The sequence below is a fragment of the Peromyscus eremicus genome, chromosome 9 (genome assembly GCF_949786415.1).
Source record: "Peromyscus eremicus chromosome 9, PerEre_H2_v1, whole genome shotgun sequence".
NCBI lineage: Eukaryota > Metazoa > Chordata > Mammalia > Rodentia > Cricetidae > Peromyscus > Peromyscus eremicus.
In genome coordinates, this window is record NC_081425.1 from 111,771,474 (window position 1) to 111,795,125 (window position 23,652).

Here is a 23,652-nt window from a genome sequence, read left to right on the forward strand (position 1 = left end):
TTTTTAAAAAGGGGAGGTTGTGAGGGAGAAAAAAATTGAGGGAGGAAAAAGGTTGCCCCTCAGATGCTGCCCCTCAGGAAGCCTCTCTAACTGGCTCTAGTGTGCACAGGACAAAGAGCTTCCATAGAGAAAGCAGAACCAGTCCTGGTGTGGGAGCAGCCTGGAAGGAGACCCCATGGCAACTGCCATTCTCCTGACTACTACCCTAGGCCAGGGCAAATCCGGGCACATTCCCAAAACTCTCTGGAGTCCACAGTGCTGACCACATCATCTCTGACCCTGTAATTTATCATGGAAGGAAGAGAGACAATGTTTGACTCATGGGTTACCACTGTATCCCCAGCCCCTAGCACATAGAAGAAATTCAATAAATTGAGGGAGGGAGAGAAGGGAGAGGCAGGACTGGTTTCTCATGAAGGACTCAAGGGCAAGTTGAAGGTCAAGTTCACAGAGCATCCAGGCTGATATTCAGGGTTCTGTACTTCATTAGTTACTGTGATGAGACTCTGACAAAAACAACTTCAGGAAGAAAGCGTTTGTTTGGTGCCTCGTTGACCAGCCAAGTCCCTCGCCGTTGGGAAGTTACAGCAGCAGGGCAGCAGGTCACATCGCACCTGCAGTCAGGAGGCAGAGAGAAAAAGATGAACACTGCTGTTCAACTCCATTCTCCTTTTTTCTTCATTCTGGGTCCCCATCCCACAGAATGGTGCCAACTTCATTTAAGGTAAGGCCTCTCACCTCAATTTACCCAATATAGAAAATCTCCTTGCCCAGAGGTTTGTCTCTTAGATTATTCTAAATCCTGTCACCTACTGAGTCCAGAGTACCAGGCCCTAGAGATAAGCCACTGGGAAGAACTGGGTACAGACACCAACAGGCGAGGAATCAACCCCAAGAGGTTCTGGTGAATGCTGGGAACTCTGAGGAGGGCAACATGGAAGACTGGGCACTTCTGGACCTCAGGAGGAACAGGAGTGAGGCCCTGGTACCCTGGTTCATCTAGGTATCAAAGATTGATCAGTCAGGGGAAGAACTAGATTCCAGGAGGATCTACGCAGGCCTGTGGTATGAGATCATACACCCTGTTCCCGGGGACAAAGAGCTTCTAGCTTCCCAGTTCCTCTTCAAGAGCCTGGTGGGCTCTTGTGGCCAGCTTAGCTTCCTAGCCCCACTCCCGACCAATGAGATTTTTTTTAACTTGAGTTAACTTTATCCCAGCCTTCTTAATAGTCATTCATTGCCCACTTCTGAGTATGACCTAACATCCTAACTGTAAGGTGAAATCCCTTTCAGAATGTACAAGCAGACCCCTGTCTTCCACCAACCCAGAGATCTTGAGACTATCAACAGATATCATCCAAAGCCTGGAGTAGAGAGTCCCTGCTTCACTGTCACTCCTCTGCCTGCTGCTTCCAACAAGGCATTAAAATTAAAATGCCCTGGTTTATAGTTTTCTTTCTTGTGTTATTGTAAGCCCTTCATAAAACTGCTGCCACATTGAAATGTGGTATTTGGGGTGACCTGAATCTGCACTCCTAAGCCATGGCCACTCACATTTGGCTGTAGAATAAACTACACCTTACTCCCTTTGAGGTGAGAGCTTTGTTTTTACATCCGTCCTAGGCAAGCACTCTATCAACTGAGCTACATCAGGTGTTTTGAGGGTGTTTTGTTTGTTTTGTTTTGTTTTGTCTGTTACTTAAGACAGAGCTGAGAGAGAAAGATAAAAAAGCAGATGCAGAAATGTAAAACAACAAATGGAAATTCTTAGCCTAGACCAGTGAATATCCTCTGAGTGAGTTCACCAGGGCCTCTTCTCTTTCCACGAGTTTCATTACCTCAGAAAGGAAGTGGGTAGAAGAGCCCAAGATGGATGCCTCAAGCTGTGGGTAAATCATGCTTCCTCCATGGAAGAATTACTTAATTAATTTCCCTTGCTTCATCTACCTTTTCTTCATCCATGAGCTCTAGCCACTAACATGAAAAAATACTTTCACCTAAGATGAGTTACTCTGGGCAAGATAGTACCTGTCTTTGGGTTCCATCTTTCCTCCTAGTGTGGCTAGACAATGGGTTAGAGGTTATGGTGGTTTGACTAGAAACGGTCCCCATAGACTCATATATTTGAATGCTTGGTCATTAGGGAGTGGTGCTATTAAGAAGCATGTCCTTGTTAGGGTAGGTGTGGCCTTGTTGGAGAAAGAGTGTCACTTTGATGTTTCAGATGCTCAAGCCAGGCCCAGTGTCTCTGCTGATCCAGATATAGAACTCTCAGCTCCTTCTCCATCACCATATCTGCCTGCATGCCACCATGCTTCCTGCCATGAGCATAATGGACTAAACCTCTGAACTATAAGCCAGCTCCAATGAAATGTTTTCCCTTATAAGCATTGCCATGGCCATGGTGTCTCTTCACAGGAATAGAACATTGACTAAGACAGGGGTAAAGGGAGACAGGGGAGAAAATAGGAGGATGGAAATAAACATTTCCTTAAGAGCTAACCCTGCCCAAGGTGCACAGCTAGGAACTGTGAAGCACATCAAACAGCCCTGTCCCCAGCCTGGGACTCAGATTCTTCCCACAGAAACCAAAGTCCAGGTCTCCCAGAATTATGCACAGCCCAGCCAGCCTGTCCCTGCACTCTGGCTCTGGGGTTCGCCCTTCTCATCCATAGTATGGATACTTCAAAAAGACAAAATAAAAATGCCTGGGGCTAGAGAAAGAGAGTTCAATTAGTAAAGTGAAGTCCTGAGTTTTTTGCCCTAGAATCCACATGAAAAAGCTGGGCGTGGTGGCGTGTGCTTGCAATCCCAGTGATGGGGACAGATTGGTCTCTGGGGTTTGCTGGCCAGCCAGCCTAGTGAGAAACCTTATCTCAACAAATTAAGAGAAATGAAGTGGACAGCACCAGAGGAACAGCACCTGAGGTTGGCCTCTGGCCTACACACACACCACACACATGTATCTGCCATACATGCATGCGCGTATGTGCGTGTACGCACAGACACCCCCCCCTACACACACACACACACACACACACACACACACACACACACACACACACACACGGCAGCATGGGGGGGGGGCAGTAATGCTAGGATGCTTTCCAGCTATTGAACTGCTACAAAATTGCTCTACATAACAAAGGAACCCAAGCCCAGATTCCAGCAAACCCAAAGAACAGGCTCTGAGGGATAAAATTTGCTGTTCACCACCAGTTCAGGACTGAAACTTGCATATAAGGGATCCCCTAGCCAACATTTTCAATTTCCCAAGCATTAGGATTGAAGCCATTCTAGGATCAAAATAAATCTTCACATTGCCAGGGAAATTAACAGCACCCCCAGGAGCCTCAGTGAATAGGGTCCTAAAGTTCAGAAGTATCACATTTCTTTCTGGGAGGTGGAACAGGAGAGGCCAAACCAAAGGGTAGCTTTCCTGCAGGCTGCAACCCAAATCACAGCTCCCTGATGGGGCCAGGACCCACTCTCAGATAACAGGGAGTCTACCATGCTGCCTGAATAAGTTGCTTTGTTCAGGGAGAAATCAGATCGCAGAGCCTGGGGCCTAGGCAACAAACAGGCTGGGGACTTTCTTTTGCCGTGGCAGCCTGTGCAGCTGGGTAAGCTTCACTTGATCGTCCTGATATCTTGCTCCTAAGGAAGCTTGGAATAGGGCCTGGGGTGTCCCAAGGGAATAGCACACCAGAACCTGCAAGGACTGTGCCAGAACGGGGGCTGGGATGGTGTCTGTCATTCTGAAGGATAAGGAAAGGTTTTCTCTATCTGCCTAGCCTCTTAGAAATGGCTTGGGTTGTTTTGGGATACATGATGTGACAAATATTTCTGGAGGGTCCTGTGGGCTTTCAAGCAAACAGCTTCTACAATGGTGGTGATGCTGTGAGTCCAGCTAAGCACTGGGTAGTGACATGTTAGTTCTTTCAGGCTGCTGTAAAAAAAAAAAAAAAAAAAACAAAAACAAAAAAACAAAAAAAAAACCAACAGCAGGATTTTTCTTTCCAATTCTAGAGCAGGAGTTAAAGTATTGTCAGGGTACCTCCCCAGAAGGCTCTAGGGATCCATTCCATGTCTTCCCTACCTGTGGCAGTAATAGAGTTCCTCAGCTGGTACATGTGCAGCTCCACTCAGTCTCTGACCCTGGCTTCCTCATCTTCAGGGTAGATTGTCCCTGTGTGTCTGTATCCCTTCTTAGAAGGAGCTTGGGAGATGGTCCAACCAGCAAAGTGCCTGCCATGCACACAAGACCTAAGTCTGGGTTCCCAAATACCCACATAAAAGCCGGAGTCAGAGGCATATATCTGTAACCCCAGCACTGGGGATAGACAAAGTGAAGATCACTGGAGCAATGGCTAGCCCCATGAGCTCCAGATTCAGCGAAAGACCTGTCTCAAAAGTAAGCTAGAAAGGGATAGAGGAAGACACTAGACATGGACATTTGGTCTCTACAGGCATTGTTTTTCTAAACACTATGTACACACATATATAGCAAATATGGATATAGGCACAGATATTGATATATATCAACACACACACACACACACACACACACACACACACACACACACACGTATCAGATCAGAGCCCACTCTGAAGATCAGACAGTAGACATGAATGAAAAAGTAAGCCTGTGGCTGCCATAGAGGGAGCTTATTCATTTATTCTGAGAATAGTTCTGAGGCATGGAGAAGACTCCAGCTCAGCCTCAGGGCCCCCTGGTGGTCATAATCTGCTCCAGAAGACCCATAGTATAAACTGAGTGCCCAAGCACTGGGAAAGATCATGCTTCCTCCTCAGGCTTCCCTGACTTTGCAGAACATCGTAAATTCAAACTCCACCGGTTACCACGATGAAGGTTGGATGCCAGCATGGACATGCCTCAAAGGACCAGCTGCCGCTTCTGTATGTCTGAGCTCATTCTCCAGGCCCTCCACCCTCAATAATCCTGGGGTGAAGGAGATAAAGATCTCAGAGTGGTAGGGGTGGAGTCTTTGGCGCTTTCTGGAGACCTGAGTTGAAATTTAGGTTCTATGAGAAAGGAGATCAAAAAGAAACTTCAGGCTTTTCAGGGAGGCATGTCCCAGGAGCTCATCATCCAGAACTAGCATCCCTAAAAGGAGAAAACCTTCCCTTCAGGTCCCAGAGTCAGCATGTCCCCCACCAAGTATGCTCTAAAAGCCACAGCCATCCTGCCTTTAGAAGCCTCATTTAGAATTACTCACTGATCATCCTGAGGCCAAGGGAAGAGCCTCTAGAAACCCCAATTTTGGCCCTTCCTCTAGGAGGTCAGTCATTTTCTTTCCGTTAACATCCCCATGTGAGTCCTTTTGGGTGACTAGATACAAGATTTCAGGACTGACCAGAGGATGAACAACACACTGGTCCTTTGCAAGTCTGTTTCTTTCTTCCTCAAAGATTATTTGTGGGTGAGTAAAGTCTAAAATGTTTTATTATAATTGTAAAACTTTTAAAATTATTCTAATAATTAAGAACTTACAAAAGACTATTTAGAAAATGTATAAGTACACAAGGTGCAACAAAAAGCATGGACCCAACTACCTGCTAAAGCAAGTAGCTGACTGTGGCCTGGAAAGACACCTGTGCCCTGGTGACCTTTCCTCCCAGTCACCATCAAGTATCACCATTCTCCTGGCCATTGTCACATAATCCCAGAGTTCTAACCTCTTTCTATTCCAGCTTAACATTAAATGCAGCCAGTGGGTGCTGCTTCCCACAGTTTGCTTCCTCACTTAACATCGTATTCCTGAGATTCATCAGTGTTGTGTTATGTGTCCGGGGCAGATCTTCAAGCACTCCACAGTGTAATCTGCCCGTACCATGGTTGTCAGACATTTGGGAGTTCTTAGAACATTAGGCGTGAGCTTTCTTGCACACATTTCCGAGTCTCTCAGGTAAGAATCTAGAAGCCTGAGGGCACATCCCTTCTCACTTGTTCCTGAACCCAAACTGGTTATAACACATTCAAATCCACCATCCATGACCACATCACTGACAGCCCACATCCTTACTCACATTTTGTACTATTTTTGTGAACCTGGTGGCTATATTACTGGGGTCTCATTGCGGGTTTTTTTTTTCTTTATTTTTTTAAGTAGCATGCTTGATTTAAAAGGTTTGCTTTGAAGCCTCTAGATTTTTTTTCTAATACCAGTAGAGTATTTACAAATGTTGACCATACCATAGGTTATAAAACAAACCTAGATACCTAAGATTCAAGATTATTCATTCATACCATAGTGTGTGTTTATAGCACAAGTAAAAGTTAGTAAGAAACAAATAAAAAAGAAACAAGAGCAAGGACATATACTTGGAAAATATGAAACATTTAAAAATTAACCAAAGAAGCTGGGCAGAGGTAGCACACACCTTTAGTCCCAGCACTCTGAAGGCAGAGGCAGGAAGATCTCTGAGAGTTCAAAGCCAGCCTGATCTACAGAGTGAGTTCCAGGAGAGCCAGAGCTACACAGAGAAAACTTGTCTAGAAACGCTCCCCCGCAGAAGGAATTAACCAAAGGAGATGTCAAGAAAATCTTTGGGTTGAATAACAATAAAATTGCTCTACATTGAAACTTGTGGGATTTGGCTGCAATAGTACTAAAGGAGAAGTTTATAGCTTTAAATTAATATAGAAAAGAAATCTGAAATGTAGTGAATGAGGTAAGTATAAAAGTAAGAAGTTAGCATAAATAAATGAATGAATGAATGGATGGATGAATAAATGAATAAATAAATAATAAATAATGAAAATAAATAATGAATGGCAAGCTTGGCCACCCAAAGAGCAAGCACTGTAGAAACTAAAGCCATGGAAAGTAAGCATGGTGATGAGAAAGTTCTCGTTATGTAGCCCTGGCTGTCCTGGAGCTTGCTATGTAGACCAGGCTATGTGGAGGGTCCTTTATGGCTGGCAGGGAAACAATCCAGGTGAGGTAAGAAGGAAACTTGGTTCAGTACGACTTATTCAGCCGTCACTGGTCCAAACTTTGAGAGTCTGACACCAGGTCATTTACTTTAGCCATATTCAAGCACAGAACACTTTTAGGAAAAAGTTTTCTGGTAACAATTAACTAAATCCCAAGTGCACAACAAATTGCAGACATGTTTACATTGAAATTCTTTACAAAGTACGTCTGGCTTCTTTCACATGGATGGATACTGTTGGCTCAGAGATAGTGCCCACAATTTAGAGTCTAGGGAAAATGACTGAGGTGAACATAATGCCTGTGGGCGTCAGCATTGGCCTGGCCCTAAGATAACACAGAAGTCACTTAGGCTGTTGTAAAGTACAAGTGTGGTACTGAGATTACTTCTAGCCTAGGTACCTGTTTCCAACACAGTCTCTCTATGTCTGCACCAGTTAGCAAGCTCAGCATTGAAGTTCAGGGGTCTATTTGTCCAGAAGCCAGGAGCACTCTTTCCAGGAACGCCTTTGGAAAGGGAAAGCCATGGTGACTTCTCAGGTTTGGGCCACCCGCTGCAACCAGTGGGCACTCCTCTGGCTGGGCCACTAGGAGTCATAGCACCTCGAGCAAGGGCCGTCTGAGGATGTCTGTGGCCTGTAGACTTAAGCAGGCTGCAAGAACCAATGCTTTCTTCTAGCTAGCCAAGTCTCTGAAGTATTCCAAGGCAAAGACTTGTCAGCCCTAAAGGCCAAGCTTCTGGTTGCTAGGTGGGGATGGTCTCTCTGAGAGGCCTTCAGCTCAACCCTTCCATGGAGGTAATGACTTACAGTTCTTACCTAGTCTTGGGGAGAGGTCATCAAGAAACGTTCTTAGAGGAGTGCCCATCTCAACAGCATTCTAGAAGAGTAAGCCAGACAGTCTAGGTGAGGGGAGCTTTCAGTACCAAAGCTGAGGAAAAAAGCCTTGATGCCATTCTGGGCACCTTGAGCAGCTCAACCAGGAGGCAGAGGCTGAGGCATGCTGTAGGAGAGGGCACAGGGATCAGAGCTAGACAGAAACTGGGGCACAGGCCAGAAGCTGGCATGGGAGCCCCAAGGCTAGACTTGTTTCAGGATAGCATCAGGAACCTGTTCCTATCATCAGACACACTTCCGCTATGGAAGCCTGTGACCTTGGCCACCTCTTTGACTCCTCAGCCTCAGCCTCCTCCTTTGTAAGTGGTTAGTAGAACCCACCAAGAACAAAATAGGGCACCCAGCAGGAGCTCCACAGACAGCTACTATTTGGTTGTTATTTTTATCTGGCCAAGCAGCTCACTGGCTGGAGTTCAGGGAGGATCCTGGCTGTGTGAACAATAAAGATCACTCGGTAATGAGAACAACGGAGGGAGACAGAGGAGACAAAGGGGGCAGCTTGTTTTACTACTTTGCAAAGCCAGACGTCTGCCCAGAGTGGTGGGCATGCTAACTGAGCACAGCGGACAGCCTTTCTAATTCTGAATCAGGGCCCTTCCTCCCTTTCCTCATTGGCTGAGTGATCAGGAGGGTACAGTCTTTCACATCATCTAGGTCTCATGTTCCCTCCACCACTTAACATCTGCCAATTTCTCAACAAAGACCATATGTGTGTTCATCTCTACGCCATTAAAGCTTACCAAGCACATGACCTTGGCACATCTGCAGGTCATTAGGCAAGCCTCTCTAAACTTCAAATTTGGGCAGAGGGGTAGCTAATTTAGCAGGCTACCATCAGGGCCTAGCTTTTCTTATTTATCTGTAGTTGGACTTGTGCCAACTCAAGGTACTTTTATTTTGAAAATGAACTGTAAGATTTTATTTCTTATAGCAGGCAATGTGACCCTGCCAATCTACAATAGGACTCATCTAGAAAGAGGTCAGCTGAGACTTGGGAAATGGCTTAGCCAGTAAAGTGCTTGTCTCATAAGCACAAAGACTAAGTTTGAGCCCCAGAACCCATGTAGAAACACTGGGCACAGGGCTGTGCTCCACACCTGTAATCTCAGCACTAAGAAGATAAAGACAAGAAGATCCCTGGGTCTCAGTGGTCAGCCAGTCTAGCTTAATTGGCTAGCTCCAGGCCAGGGAGAGACCCTGTCTAAAAGAATGAAGGAGTACCAGTGCAAGGAGTTGTCTAGGGTCAGGAGACATCTTCCTGTCTGGGATATACTGCCAAAGTAGCACTGGCAGCACTACACCTGCTCAATGGCACACTCTCTGGACACACAATACCAGCCTGCTGTCCAAGTTTTGCGGGCACCACTCCCACCTCCTCATATAGGGCCTGAGTGATAGTCTGGACCTACGCAGCCTTACCTGGTGTAGAAGAATGTTCCAAATGCCAGAGAAAGCAGGACTTCCTAGATAGAACCTGTTAGAATTCTGCCCTCACTCCAGCTACATGACTGCACAGGCACAGTTCAGGGTCTTGCATCTTACGTCATCAGTGGGCGCTGGTGACTATGTGTGCACAGTGTGGTCACACAATCTGCACCTTAAAAGCCAGATGCAGACCCTATGCTCCCTCTGCTCTCTCTGCTCTGCTCCCCTCTCCCCCCACCCCGCCATCTTGCTCTCTTTCCAGGCCTGGCTCTCCTCTCCCCCTCCCCATTTTCCTCCTAATAAAGCTCTGAAAACTAATACTGGGTTCTGTCATGACCTTTTCCATTGGTAACCAGCACCTCCAGCACCGCCACTGCACCGCCACCAGCGTCGTTTATCATCCTTTCAGTACCAGCCCCACCCCTGCATGGTGGAAAGCAGGCTAGCCTTCAGAAACACTCAAGTCCTCCACTGGTGAGAACAGCTTTCAAGAGCTGGTTTTCTGTGCACTTCTTGCACACCAAGACTTTGAGAGAGCAATCCAGTCGGCAGCACTGCGTTAGCCCATTTTACAAATGTGATACTGAGGTCTGTCTAGAGAAGTAGAGAGAATGACAGAGCTAGGAATGGTCCTGCCATGATCTACACTAACACAGGCTGAGCCCAGAGCCAAAGATTCCTCCCTAGCCATTAGCACTCAAGAAATTTCAGAAAGTTACAAATGGTACTCTCCCACAGGACAGGGCTCTGGGGACAGGGGGCTAGCTCTTCTTCATCCCAACAGGCTGAATGTTATAGAATATTATTTTAAGATGTGTTACTTTTGTTTATGTTTCATTTGTTTAATTCTGTGAAGCTGTATTACTGGGCCTGTCTAGAACACCTAATGGTCTAATAAAGAGCTGAGCAGCCAATAGCAAGGCAGAAGAAAGGATAGGGAAGGCTGGCAGGCAGAGGAGAAATCTGGGAGGAGATCTAGGAGTAGCCAGAGAAGGAGAAGGACATCAGGAGCCAGCCACCCAGCTATACAAAAAAGCCACAGAGTAAGAGTAAGATTTACAGAAGTAAGAGAACAGGAAAAGCCCAGAGGCATAAGGGTGACAGGATAATTTAAGATAAGAAAATCCACTAAACTGGGCAGTAGTGGTGCACGCCTTTAATCACAGCACTCAGGAGGCAGAGTCAGGTGGATCTCTGTGAGTTCGAGGCCAGCCTGGGCTACAGAGTGAGTTCCAGGAAAGGCGCAAAGCTACACAGAGAAACCCTGTCTCAAAAAAAAAAAAAAAAAAAAAAAAAAAAAAAAGAAGGAAAGAAAGAAAACCTGACTAGAAACAAATCAAGCTAAGGCCAAGCATTTATAATTAATAATAAGCCTCCGTGTGTGCTTTATTTGGGAGCTGGGTAGCAGGCCCCCCAAAAGAGCAAAAACAACCAACAACAGCTGAGCTTCCTGGACAGAGTAAGACATTCCATGAGGACAAACCTGAGAATGAGTTCAGGTGTGTAACTGCAGCTGGGTGGCCTTAGGAAAATCATATACTTCCTCTGAGCTTTGGTTTTATCCCTTATGGAAGGGACTGAGGACAGGCATTCTACTGCTATGCCTGTGGGCAGCAGAGCAGGTGATCAGCACTGTTGGTATATCCTGCCTGTTGGGGATTCATTCCTAAGGTTCATTTCCAGTTGGGTTCCAAATCAGAGTTGGCCTCAGGCTGTGAACCACAGTTGATGATAACCACAATGTCTAGGACCCATGTGTGACACATGCTGACAGTTAGCATGGTAGCCTTTTAATACATTAACTAGTCCCAAAGTAACCCAAGAGAAGCCCCAGGAAGCAAAGATGAGCTACAGCTTCCCAGGCCAACTGACAGGGCAGGGGGCCACAGATACCATTATCAGGTCCCAGGCCCTGGATTTGCCTCACATCCATGCCAGGAGCTCACTAAATGGCTTTTTTTTTTTTTTTACCCCATCCTCTCTATGGCTCTGAATGAAGCCAGAGGCTGGAGGATGTTGTGGGGACTGGTGCTGTGGGATGTTCTGTATGGCAAATGTGTTGCTGATTAGTCAATAAATAAAACACTGATTGGCCATTGGCTAGGCAGGAAGTGTAGGCGGGACAAGGAGGAGAATAAAGCTGGGAAGTAGAAGGCTGAGTCAGAGAGACACTGCCAGCCGCCACCATGATGACAAACAGCATGTGAAGATACCGGTAAGCCACGAGCCACGTGGCAAGGTATAGATTAATGGAAATGGATTAATTTAAGCTGTAAGAAAAGTTAGCAAGAAGCCTGCCATGGCCATACAGTTTGTAACCAATATAAGTCTCTGTGTTTACTTAGTCGGGTCTGAGTGGCTGTGGGACTGGCAGGTGAGAGAGGTTTGTCCTGACTGTGGGCCAGGCAGGAAAACTCTAGCTACAGACTGGACTAGAAAAACAGAAGTTATGGGGTGCTGGGGTCACCTGCATCCAGGTGGTTAACTGAGGGCTGCCTGTGGGTTGCAAGTGCTGACCCACCACAAAGCATGGTAGCTGGCTGGGTCTGGACTAGCCATCTCCCCATGTGTGCCTAGGGGAAGCTTGGGTTGGCCTTAATCCTAGCCTTGTTAACTGAGAAAGAGCAAGGGGTCAGGATGGAATGTTTTATATCCTTCTTCCTGTTCTGTCTCTTCATCATCTACAATGAGTGAGTATTAAAATCATCATCGAGAGAAAGGGTTTTTTGTGAGTTCAGGATTCTTTTTCAGAAGACATGAAATGCCCAGAGGAGTGAAACCATTTGCCCAAGGCCACACAGCTGAAAAAATGGCCTCAACTCTAGCACCTGATCCTATTTGAACCGGAGGCCCTCATTTTCTTGTAGAGTGAAGCCATGCCTCCCTCCCTCTCACTAGGACCAAGCCCTGAAGGTGCACCCACTCTAACTTGACATTGGCTCCAGCTCCTCAGAGGACTAAGAGGCACGGGTCCCTGAAGATCTTGGGAAAGCAGCCAGTGGAAAGAGGTGCAGGCAACACCAGCCCCATGCCAGCTCCACCAACTCACTGCTTATTCATTAATAAAAGAATGCCCAGGCTATTTGGGGCACCTGTAATTTTCTACTTGAATAACCAGGGAAGTGGCTGCCTGCCCGTTCCTCTGCCCTGCTCATGGCGCCAGAATGGAGGAAACATGATCTCGCTTGATGTAACAGAATCTGAGCAGAGCTTCACGGATGATTTTCCTGCCTTTGCCCCATTCTAGAGGACCCATTGTCCCCCATACCTCACCCAAAGGAGCTTTGAGTGATAGAGAAGCACCCAAGTTTGGATCCTGAAGAAGAGGTGGCTTCTTCCAGGCATAGGAAGCAAATGCAGCTTGGCCATTTGCCAACTGTGAGCCTTTGGGCAGATGACAGTCTCTGAGCCACAGGCTCTCCCTTTGGAAAACAAGAACAATCACTCCCCGGGCAGGTCCGGAAGCTAAGGGGTACCTGGTGCTTAGGGTCACTAACCTGTTACTGCTGCTGCTCATTTCAAGGATAAGAAAGGGGTCATTCTGGAATGTTTAGGGCTAGTAGAGGTCATGTGACCCAGATAAGCCCCTGTAGCTGGTAAATGAGGCAGAAAACAAACACGGAGCTGGAGCCAGGAAGGTGGCTCACTTGCTAAGTGCCTACTCTGTACCAGTTAAGTCCTCAGACCCATGTTTCAACCAAGATCTTGGCCTGGAGGTACATATTTGTAATCCCAGGAGACTAAGATGGTTGGATCCTTGGGGCTCATTAGCCAGCCAGCTTGGCCTACTGGGTAAGCTCCAGGTCAATGAGAGGCTATGTCTCAAAAAATAATAAAAAAATAGATGGTGCCTGTGGAATAACATCTGAAATTGTCCTCTGACCTTCACATGTACCCCACACACACATACAGGGACATTAGTTAAACATACACAAAAGGAGGTTGTCTGAAGGATCTATATGGGCCCACATGACCCACAAAGTCTTGCCCTATGAGCCCAGCTGAGATTCACCAGTGATAAGCAGTTAGGAGGGTGAGGTGACCTGCGATACTGACAGTCAGGCAGTGGAGACAGACATGAGGACATTGCTCACAGGCACCCAGCTAAGCCACCAGAAAGGCTGCACCAGAAAGAAACAAGGGCATGCTGCAGGGAGAGGCCTCTCCTGCCCTCTAAAGAAGCTGACACCAAATCCCTCAGGATCCTCAGAAGAGAAAGCTCACTGAGGAGCCAGCCAAGTCTGAAGAACTTGAGAAATAGCCAGTGCTTTGCAGAAATCCTCTCCAAACAAAGAGCAAAACCAGCTATATTCCCTATTAGATAAATGGGAAAACAGCCCATGGAAGTACTAAGGAATTACCTAGAAATTTTACTGCCTACTAAGACAATACTTAACATTTTTCTTGGGAAGAAAACAGAATCCAGAATCTAAACCATGTCCAATATACAGTCAACCTTTTCTAGACACACAGAGGCAGGATGAGATGACCCTTCATCCCAAAACAAAAGCTGTTAGACACTGGTGTTAAAATGACCTTGAGGCCAGAGTCTGCATATGAAGATCCTAAAGGTACAGCCCAGGGACTGGCTCAGCCACTGAAGACTAGGCTCACAACAAAAAAGACAAGACATAGCCCAGTGTTTGACACATCATAGATTCCCAATAAATGTCAGCCGCTCATTTCCACATAAGCAAAATACTTGTCTGCTCCTCGGACCACTTTGAAATGCTTCACAAGGCCTGTGGGAGCCATCATGTGCCATGATGAAAGAGAAGCCAGTCTCGCAGCACGAGTCCCTCAGCCATGCCTTGCTTTCCTCATTTATGAAGTGGGGGTGCAGGCAGATCACCTCAAAGGGTGCTTTCTCTTGAGGAGTCCGGGTGTGTTGGCACATCCTAAGATGAGCTCTGAGCTAGGACCAGAAAGAAGCAGTTTGAGAAGGAACTGCATCTGCTGCCAACACCTTGTGGGGAACCCACAACGGGATGTTCTTCTCCGGGTATAACAAGACTGGGTTATGGGCAAGCCTGGGCTCATTTTCCAAAGGAAACTTTTTGAGGAAATGTCTCCTAGCAACCAGTTCCTTCAGTGAAGCTACTTTCAGGGCCCTTACAGAGCACAAAAGCCCTTACTCCAAAGCCCTTCTGGCAACCACTCATCAACTGAGGTGCTGGTGAAACTAGAGCGCTAGTGCCAGCGCTCCTGGAACAGCGCTAGTGCAAGCACACCTGATACGGCGCTAGTGCAAGCACACCTGGTACAGCGCTAGTGCAAGCACACCTGGTACAGCGCTAGTGCGAGCTCACCTGGTACGGCGCTAGTGCGAGCTCACCTGGTACGGCGCTAGTGTGAGCTCACCTGGTACGGCGCTAGTGTGAGCTCACCTGGTACGGCGCTAGTGTGAGCTCACCTGGTACAGCCCTAGTGCAAGCGCACCTGGTACGGCGTTAGTGCGAGCGCATGGGGTAGGTTGCAAACACTGGGAGGACCTCCACCCACACCTGCCACCTCTTTTCCTTCCATAACGTAAGAAGCAGTCTAGCCTCGGGCTGGTGGCATGGCTGCAGATCTGAACCCAAAACCCAGCTCTTACTAGCTGGGTGGCTTTGGGCAAGTGACCTCGACCTCTCTGGGTCGCAGACTGAGCAGTCTCCCAGCGCCAGTCTTGTTCTTGTGAACAATGCTGGCCGGCGACCATCCTTGACCATGCGTCTCTGGTCATAGCTCGATTCTTTAAACCAAGCTCTTGGAAATAGAAGAGCACAGTATTGGGATGCCGACTCCTGGGGCTTTCCCCGCATTTCCAGCAGGGTGGCCACACGTTCCATACTCCCTCCTGGAGCAGAGCAGAATGTCCACTCCCTACACCCTCTCCAGCACTGGGGGTCGTTATGTTTTCATATTTGCCAGTCTGATAGGAGGAAGATAATGTTCTACTGCTGCTAGAGTGTGTATTTTCCTTCGGTTTCTGAGGAGGCCAAGTATCTCTTCTTACACTTGTGGGATGTTTTAGGTTTTGCCTGCTGAGAACTGCCCTTGGCCTGCAATGGCAAGGCCCCTCTGGGTATCTCCTCCCTTCTCTCCTCCCCTTCCCGAGCTATGGGCTCAGTAGCTCTCTGGGGTGTTGTTTCATAACCTTGCAAAGCTCTGTTTCCTGCTGGATAGGTGCCCAGGCAGGGAGTTTTCAGCTCAGCCCTGAAGCCCTCCTGAGCTAGGATTAGTGGGGATTCAGTTGCTTGGCCTCCAAGCACCTCACCCCATCGACATGCCTACCCCATAGGGATGGCAGAAACCAGACCTGTTTAAAGAAGAAAAACAATCCAAATTCCAAATCCACCCAACAAACACGTTCCAAAAGTGATGATTAGCATGACGGGAGGAATCTTTTCATAACTTACCAGAACATTGCTTTTAAGTCCAGTGCTCCTAAGAGGTTTAAAATAAGCCTATACTCACAGTTGGAAGCCCTCCAGCCATTGGCCCAGGAATTCCACTGGGTAACAGTCTCCCTCTGGGTGGGTACAATTGCCCATATGCAGTAAGACACGTGTCAGATTCATGACTGAAAAATAAGCAAAAGGCCAGCCTCTCCTTCCCACAGAGTCAGATGTGAGGTGGGGGGCTTTGAACCTAGCCTTATCTGAGGCAGTAAGAGCCTTCCAGGGTGGACTTGGGACTCTGGAAGTCTGTCTGCACAGGTGCAGCTTTAGTTCTAAGTAATATATAACCTTACCTATCAGTGAATGAACGGGTCCGACTCCAGCCTCATGCTAAGGCAGCTGGCAGATCACTGGGCACAAGTTTGGTACAGGAGTCTGAATCTAGTGTTCCCTTAAACTGGGATCCCTCAGGCAAATAGCTGCTTCTGGTAGGTTTTCAAAGTCATTAAAGGAATTGCTGAGATCCACAAAGTATTGGCCAGATGTGTGCGTGGGGGGAGGTAGAAAACCTTGAAAGAACAAAAGCAAGTGACTTTTCCTGCCTTTCCACAGTTAACACTGAGCTGCAAGAGACTAACACAGCCTGGCAGCGCCATCGCAGCTCAAGAAGGGAAGCAGGGGGAAGGGGTGGGTATGGGAAAGAAGGAGGTGGAGGAGGTGGAAGAGGAGGAGGAGAAGGAAGGAGAGGAGGAAGAGAAGAAGGAAGGCAACATATCTGAAGGTAAAAGTGAACACAGCCCAGAGAAGGGTAAAGTGAGTCTCTCTACACCACCCAGAGAACAGATTAAAATACTACTGTTTGCATCCTGTCTGGAGTCACAGTTGAACCGGAAGGAAGGAAGGAAGGAAGGAAGGAAGGAAGGAAGGAAGGAAGGAAGGAAGGAAAGAAGGAAGGAAAGGAGGGAGGGAGGGAGGGAGGGAGGGAGGGAGGGAGGGAGGGAGGGAGGGACCCTGTGACATAAAAGGCAAGCTGCAGACCTGGGCATGATGCACTGTGAGCACTTGGAGGCTAAGTCAGGATTGGGAACTCTAGGCCAGCCTTGGCTATACAATAAGATTCTGTCTTTGTGGAGTAGAAGTCGGGGCTCTTGAGCTAAAAACATTCAACCTTGCTTTGCGTTGGTGGCGCATGCCTTTAATCCCAGCACTTGAGAAGCATAGCCAGGCGGGTCTCTGTGAGTTCCAGGCCAGCCTGGTCTACAGAGTGAGATCCAGGACAGACACCAAAACTACACAGAGAAACCCTGTCTCGAAAAAAACAAACAAACAAACAAACAAAAAATTCAACTTTTAGGATTAGCTTAGTGGGAAGAATGTCTCTACTGCAGGGAGGTGTTCCTGCAATCCCAGTGCACAGGAAGCTGAGGCAGGAAGTTAGTGAGTTTCAGGCCAACCAGAGAGTCTATTTCAAGGTGGGACTGGTGAGGTGGCTCAGTGGGTAAAAGTGTTTGCCCCCAAGCCTGGTAACTTGAGTTCAAGGTGGTGGTATGCATCTGTCCCCCTCACCTCCATCATATACATTGTGAGATGGGACAGAGACAGAATTGTGTAGAAGCATGCAGGCCAGATAGCCTGAAGGACACAACATGGCAGAAACAAGAGCAACCCTGACTCAGAACAAGGTGATAAACCAGAATCAACAACAGAAAGCTGTCCTCTGACCTCCATGCTCACGGGGCCTTAACGAGGACTCTCACTCCCCTTCCTCAGGACTGTTATCCGGCTTAGATGAGGCCTTACTAATGCAGATGTCTCAGGAGCCTGGTGCCTGCCTGGGGTCACAGATGTTGCTACAGTTATTAAATTATCAATGTGAAGCATGGGAGACCCATTCCTCAGCAAGCTTAGTCTCTGCTCTCTTGATGTTTATAGTCTAATGAAAAATGGCAGTTTAAAAAAGAAAATGCACCCACAGGCATAGAGCTCCCTCCAGGTGTCAAGGAAAAAAACACCCTGAAGTCCTACCCTTCTCTCCAAGTTCAGAACTGAGACCACTTGTGTTTATCTAAGGTGCACTTCTGCTCATGCCTCTGTGATTAATTTTGGTGCTTAACTTTCACAGTGTATAATCATTTGGGAAGAATTTCAGTAAGAAATTTTCTGGATCAGATTGGCCTGTAGGCATGTCTGTGGGGGACTGTCTTGATTACATTACTTGATGTGGGAACACTCAGCCTAAAAGTGGGCAGCACCACTCCCTGGTGAGCTGAGGTGTGAGTACGCATGTGTTTGTTACCTTCTGTTCCTTGATGTGATGTGACCAACTCTCTCTGCAACTTCCCTGCCGTGGATACTACATGTCATGATATATTTGTGTTCCCTAAAATATTGTGTACTCTAATAAAACTTATCTGGGGTCAGAGAACAGAACAACCACTAGATTAGACATAGAGGCCAGTCAGTGGTAGCATATGCCTTTAATCCTATCACTTGGGAGGCAGAGATCCATCAGGATCTCTGTGAGTTCAAGACCACACTGGAAACAGCCAGGCATGGTGACACACACCTTTAATCCCAGGAAGCAGGAAGCAGGAAGCAGGAAGGTATATAAGGCGTGAGGACCAGGAACTAGAGGCTTTTTAAGCTTTTAGGCTTTTAGCAGCAGTTCAGCAGGGATCCATTCAGATGAGGACTCCGAGGCTTCCAGTTTGAGGAAACAGGATCGACTGAGAAGTTGGTGAGGTGAGGTTAGCTGTGGCCTGTTCTGCTTCTCTGATCTTTCAGATTTCACCCCAATATCTGGCTCTGAGTTTTCTATTAATAAGACCTTTTAAGATTCATCTTACAACTACAACCTGGAACTGTGAACTAAAACAAACCTTCTTCCCCGAGTTGCTTCTGTCAGAATATTTTATCACAGTAACAGGAAAAGCAAGCCCCCTCTCCCAGCAATCTAACACTTTATGCACAGACACATGCTCAAATGTAAAAACAAAGAAAAAACATTTCTCTAGTGAAGATGTCAAAGCACAGCCCGTAAATAGCTGCAATTGCCCTTAGCAATGGTCTGCCTCCCTTAAAGGCCAGCAGCTCCACAGCCAGGTGTCTGCCTGACCAATGTGAGCACTCAGTTACCCACCATAGAAGTTACCCACATTAACAGGTATTTTTAGTACTGTCCAAAAGCCACAAAGCAGTTACCAAAGAAACTAGAATCCACTCAGCAACAAAGAGGAATGGACCAGAAATGTGACTACATACTCAAACTGTGATAGAAAGAAGCCAACCCATATAGCAAATTATGCAATGCTTTTTTAAAGACAGGAATTCATGTAGCCAAGGCTGGCCTAGAGGATGACTTTAACCACCTGATCCTCCAGCCTCTACCTCCTGAGTGCAGGGATCATTAGCATGCACTAAGCCAAGTTCATGTGGTACTGGAGATCAAACTCTGCATGCTAGGCAAGCACTTTACCAACTGATACCCAGCCCCAGCCCCATACATGTCTGTGTGTAATGCTGGAGCCAGAGAATCAAGGCCACAGTACAGAGGGTATAACTGTGCCTCCTGGAGTAGAGAGACAGTGTTGCCCCAAAGAGGCTGCTTTACATCCCAATCCTGGAAGTGATTATAAGTGAGCACACACAAAAGTTCACTGAGCTAGCAATCAAAACTAACTTCTCTGCGGGTGCATGCTGAACCTCAATTTTTAAGTATTTAAAAGCAAATAAAATGTTGAATGTAGTGATATCCGCCTTTAATCTCAGCACTCAGAAACAGAGGCAAAAGGGGCTCTGTGAGTTCAACAAAGAGAGATTCCAGGCCAGCCAGAGCTACGCAGTGAGGCCATGCTTTAAAAGAGACAAAACAAAGAAAGGAAAAACCAAGAGTTCCCTGAGTGTCTCTTGCTGAGGGGCAAGTCTGTGGGGATGCATTTTGGGTACCTGCTGTCTTTGACATTGTCATACTGAGACATTAGCCTCTAGGGAAACACAATGTGGCAGAGTGGAAAGGGGAGACTCTGGAGGAAAGGGCCATTAAGGTCACCAGCCACCAGCCCCTAGAGATTCTCAGCAATCAGGGCACAGGAAGGAAACAGATGGTGACCTCAAGAGATACATCAGAGATGCAAACATCCTTCTTCAGCCAAGGCAGAGCTGTGGTCAGCAGTGTTTAGATATTCTGCATGCTGGGCAAAAGCACTGTCTCTGACCATCACGGATGGAACTGACACCTGCCAACCTGCCAATGGTTAATGGCTGAGTGAAGGAGAGTTGGCTGCATTAATCGGCACAGTCCTGGTAGAAGGCAATGAGTTACCATGACTGCGTCAGCAAAGGCACAGGTGGCCATTTCTGAGCCACCTTGCTTTGTCAGTGTCTGTGAGTGTGGAGCCCACTCAGTAAATTGGCACCTCCAACCCTGGCAACCTTGCTCCACGGGGCACAGGTTAGCCTTATTCCTGACAGGCCCTCCATTTACAAAGTTTGGCAGGTGTACCAAGGGTGTTTTAAACTCAGGCCTGGGAGCTGCACTGTCTTTGTAAGGCTAGGGCTGTGTGTGAGCCCCAGCCTGCTTCCCAGCTCTGTGTGGAGAGACACAGGAGAAGGCTTGGGTGTCCTTCCAACTCTCTGGAGTAGGTCCTTTTTCTATGTCCCAGAATTTCCTTCCACAGATGACGTTACTTGTGCCCTCAATCCTTTTGTGAAGGCAGACAAAAAAGCAGCCTGACTATTCCCCAAACACTGTCCTTTTTCTCTATCCTCCTTGGTGGCAATGCTCAAGATGGGAGGTCCCTGGGGACCCCACCCCACCTATCCACCCCAGCAATGCCACACAAGGAGCAGATGGGCCTCTCTTGATTTGTCTGTGGAATTACCCAGCATGTAAGCACAGGAGAACATGGGTCTCCAGTAACTTTAAAAACTGTGAAGGTCACAGCCAAGGGGAGCCTAGGGAACAACGCAACAGACTATGTAGTATCCTGAAGGGGTCCTGGGACTGAGAAGGGCATTCACTAAAAACTGCACCACTATGAATAAAGTATGAACTTCAGTTAGCAAAAGTATATCAAATCTGTTCATTCATTTTAAGAAACCTACTATGGCATAGACACTCATCTACATACATTTGATTATACTTATTTATTTGTGGGAGGGTATGCATGCCATAGCATGTTTGTAGAGATCAGTTGGCAACCAGTAGGACCATGTGGGTCCCAGGGATTGAATTCAGGTCCTCAAGCCTGGCTTCAAGTGCCATTGCCTGCTGACTCATCTTGTTGTCCTAACATTATGATGTTAAGGACAGGGGACACTTGGTATGGAACACAAGAAACTCTTTGTACTATCTTCTTAACTTTCTTCTAAACCTAAAACTGTTATTTAAGAAAAGAAAGATAAGGAAAGGGAAATGCATTTTTCTGGTTTGGATTGAAGTGTCTCCATGCACCTCTGCAAAGGCTCTGCATCGAAAACTTGATCACATGGTAGTAGCATTCAGAGGAATGATTGGGGCAGTGATTAGATCATGAGGACTCAGACTTCACGGGTGGATTAATCTAGTGATAGATTTATAATTTGGTGACATTGTTGGAAAGTAGAAGGTGGAAAATGTTGGAGGAAGTAGTTCATTGGTGGTGTAACTTTGGGTGCTATAACTCATCACTGGTCCTTCTATTCTTTCTGCTTACTGATGGCCACAAGGCCAAGTTTTGTTATAACATGTACTTCCCCCTGGGATACTCCGCCTTACCAAGCAAGACAGTTCCAAAGGAATGTAGATTGTGCCTCTGAAACTGTGAGCCAAAATCAATCCTCCTCCCTTTAAATTGTTTGCCTTGGGTGTTTTGTCACAGCAGAAGAAAGCTAATATGTATTTTTTTTAAGGAGCGTAAGTACGGCTTGGGGAGATGACTTCAGTTAAGATTACTTGTTGTACTTGCAGGAGGCCAGTTTTCAATTCCCACCACTTACATAGGATGGCTCACACTGGCCTTATCACAGACACACACACACACACACACACACACACACACACACACACACGCACGCACTCATGCATGCATGCACGTGTGCACATAAATGAAAATAAAATAACTCTTTAAATGAGCATAAGTCTTATAAATACACACACATTCAAAAACTATAGTGATTTCCCTAGGGAAGACTTTCACCCTGATCAGTCCTCTCTGTGGCCAGCCATGGCACATGTGGAGGTCAGAGGACAGCTTGTATGAGTTGATTATCTCCTTCCACCATTTGAGTCCCTAGGATCAAACTTAAGGAGTCAGACTTGGCTGCAAGCATCTTCACTAACTGAGCTTCTCAGGAATCTCACTGAATCTGGAACTCACTGACTCAACTAGACGGACTGGCTAGCAAGACCAACAAATCTCTGTCTCCACCTCCCTGGCACTGGGGTTGCAATGTGTGTCACTACACCCAGATTTGTGTGGGTTCTGGGGATCCAAACTCAGGTCCTCATGCCTGTGTAGCAAGAACTTTATGATCTGAGTCATGTCACCTGCCCAAGGCTCAGGGACTTTATGAAAATGTCATCACCCTCACCTTCCCAGAGGAGCCCATTACTTCCTCAGTCCCTCTTTCTGTTCACAGAATATTTCCCCTGAGCCAGATTCCATGGTGAAAATGACATGTATAAACTAAATGAACTAGATGAGTCTGGCCTACCTGTGATTTACCAGGGCCTAACCAGAGTCATCTTTCCACACACTCGCCAAATGTACATGCCTCGATTACTCTTTTCCTGTCTCTCTCTGCTCAACAGGTGGCTTGTTCTATCCATGGCAGCAAGTTAAGGGCCATCTACATTCAGATCCCAGCTCTGCTACTCACCAGTGAAGTGATCCAAGTCCCTTGAGCCTGTGCTCCTAATCTCTCAGAGGGACAGCTTGATCACAGAGCCACTGAGTGGCTCCAATGAGATGAACTGTAAGTTGGCTACAGTTCTATCCTCTGAAGAAAAGATATGACAGTAAAGTCATGCCTGGTGCTGATAACAAACATGTTCAGCCAGGCCAATCAGTGAGGCTCCTGAAGGTCAGGGTCACCTTGAGATCCTGTAAGATGTATGAAGTGTGTCGGATGCACCCTGGGACACTGAGTGGTGCCTGAAGAGCAGAGTACCAAGGACCTCTGGTGCAAAAGCTGAGCCTGGGCAGTGACTGTGGGCCAACCAAAGAGGTTTTAGCCAGCAGGGGAGCAAGAAGGCCAGACAGCAGAGAGCATGCAGAGGTGAAGTGAGCTATGGTGGTGGGGCCAAGTCCCCAACAGCTAACTCATCATTTCTTGGCCCACCCAGGCACAGTCTTGAACCATCCAGTGCCCTAGACAGCTCCCATGTTTTCAGACACAAATTTCATGGATCCAGAACTGGATGGGCCTTAAGTGTGTAGGTATGGCCAAGCCACTTCACCTGCTAACTCTCAGTGAATTCATCCCTAAACTGGAGGGAAGATTCACCCTTTAGGACTGCTCTGAAGAGTGACTTCAATAACAGAGGCAGTGGAGAAGAATTGGTGTCTGGGGTCAGACCATGTGAATTTGTGTCCTAACTCTATGCTGAGTGACTTCAGAGCAGTAGATTAGCCTCTCTGAGTTTCTGTTTCCTCTCCTTTGTAAAATCAGAATGCTAAGAGACCCAGCTTAGTAGGATTATAAAGATCAAATGAACTATAACACAAGTAGTGCATAATTTATATTCTCTTCTTTTAGATGCTGTGTAGCCCAGTGCAGGCAGAGTGGGTAACCAAAGCTGTGGACATCTCACATATTCCACAACTGCCTGGTGGATGTTGCCCCATCAGTCTTCAGACTCTTCCATTGGTCTTCTCCTCTTTAAAGAACACCACAAGGCCAGAGAAATCAGTCTTGTGGCGTCCTACCAACTTTCCCCTTCAGCTTCCCCCTACCCCAGCAAAGACCCTATCTCTCAGTTCCACTTGAATCTTTGAGGTATGTTTCTTT

At 47.0% G+C, this 23,652-nt stretch overlaps 1 long non-coding RNA gene and 1 other non-coding gene across 2 annotated transcripts; both read left to right on the forward strand.

Moving 5' to 3' along the window:
* The first annotated feature begins 449 nt into the window (after nt 1–449).
* On the forward strand, nt 450–23,517 carry LOC131920177 (uncharacterized). Its single transcript, XR_009381530.1, has 3 exons — nt 450–724; nt 22,454–22,617; nt 23,401–23,517. It is a non-coding gene; the product is annotated as an uncharacterized LOC131920177 (long non-coding RNA).
* LOC131920208 (small nucleolar RNA SNORA26) lies at nt 16,431–16,547 on the forward strand. The gene has a single exon (XR_009381555.1). It is a non-coding gene; the product is annotated as a small nucleolar RNA SNORA26 (small nucleolar RNA).
* Nucleotides 23,518–23,652: the final 135 nt, after the last annotated feature.